The sequence below is a fragment of the Chinchilla lanigera genome, unplaced genomic scaffold, assembly GCF_000276665.1.
Source record: "Chinchilla lanigera isolate Chin_1 unplaced genomic scaffold, ChiLan1.0 scaffold00042, whole genome shotgun sequence".
NCBI lineage: Eukaryota > Metazoa > Chordata > Mammalia > Rodentia > Chinchillidae > Chinchilla > Chinchilla lanigera.
Genome location: NW_004955443.1, coordinates 9,270,403 through 9,271,685, shown reverse-complemented (window position 1 = coordinate 9,271,685; position 1,283 = coordinate 9,270,403). Strand labels below are relative to the sequence as shown.

The window sequence follows — 1,283 nt, the reverse complement described above, 5'->3', positions numbered from 1 at the left end:
CTCTATGCAAAAACCCCAGAAAGATGCCACCTGGGGTCCTCTGAGCCGCTTCGTCCGCACGGCCCTCCTTTCTGTTCCCTTGCTCACCTGTCGCTGGAGATGGTGTTGTGCCCCCTACTGACCCCGCCCCTATGTTCCTGGTGGGCTGGTGTTTGGGGCCGTTTGCCTGATTCCTGCAGGCGGCCTTTCTCTAACCCCGTGGAGCTGGATTTCTCAGCCCTTTTACGATCCTCGTGGGGCTGGGGATATAGATCAGCGGCACTGTGCCTGCCTAGCAAGTGCGAGGTCCTGAGTTCAATTCCCTACTAAACAAAACAAATCTTCGTGAAATGTTTTCTTGTCCCTCTTTTATTCTCCACTACACCTTTGAGGTCTTCCTCAAACCTGAGCTGGGACAGACCGCCGCGCGAGGGTGAAGGTGCGCCTTGGCGCGTGCGTGCTTGAGCGTGCGTGTACACCTGCTCCGGGAGGGAGAAAGCGTCCAATCCAGGCTCTGCGTCACTACTGGTCAGAAATGGGGTTTCCTGGTTTCTGATCCCCAGACAGCACTTAAACCTCCGCTGTTTCCCCAAGTCCCTATGGTCTGGTCTCACGTGCATCCGTGTTGAGGTGCACTCCCTCCCATTACCCAACCCCAGAACAGGAAAAAGGGGGGTGCCGGAGACAGCGAAGTGGCGTGTTCGCCTCCTCGTGTTTTGCGCAGTCTTCTCGAAGTCCCTTTCCGGGCGAGAAGGCGAGGGTGCAGATGAGGAGAGGCTCCTGCAGCGGGCAGTGCCACCTGCTGAGAGCCGCCGAGCCGAACCCGCGGGGGCAGCGCCACCTGCTATAAATAGGGCGCCAAGGACAGGGTGTGCGACCGCGCATCCTCCTGCTAGGGCCTCCACCCCGCACGAGGGCCCAGCTCCCCGGAGCCCGCTGGGCCAGGACCCTGCGGGTGAAAGAAGGGAGGGGCGGCGCAGGCACCGTCCCCACCCCCTCCCTCGGTGGCCGCGGGCTGGCGCGCGGAGGATGGACCGGCGGGTGGGCGGGGAGGGGCGGGAGGCCGGGGGACCCGCACTGCAGCAGCTGTTGCTCGCCTGTGGCTCCCAGGTCGGGGCAGAGTCACACGGCGCCGTGAGGGAGGGAGCCCCCGCGTGCCCCTCTCGGCTCCCCCGGGACGGAGTAGGGAGATCCCGGCTCCTGCCCTCCCCTCGCCTCCCCCGCGCGCGCCCAGCCGCGGAGGAGGAAACGCGAGCCGCGCGCAGACGCCTCCTCCTCGGCCGCCGCGCAGCCGGCCGCGCCAC

The 1,283-nt window shown here is 65.2% G+C and overlaps 1 protein-coding gene across 1 annotated transcript in view; it reads left to right on the top strand.

Annotated features, from left to right (window-relative positions):
* Nucleotides 1–1,068: 1,068 nt before the first annotated feature.
* Tbc1d1 (TBC1 (tre-2/USP6, BUB2, cdc16) domain family, member 1) overlaps nucleotides 1,069–1,283 on the top strand; it is a gene marked incomplete in the record, with an annotated part of 225,306 nt that continues 225,091 nt past the window's right edge. The window contains 1 exon segment of the mRNA XM_013518063.1: nucleotides 1,069–1,283.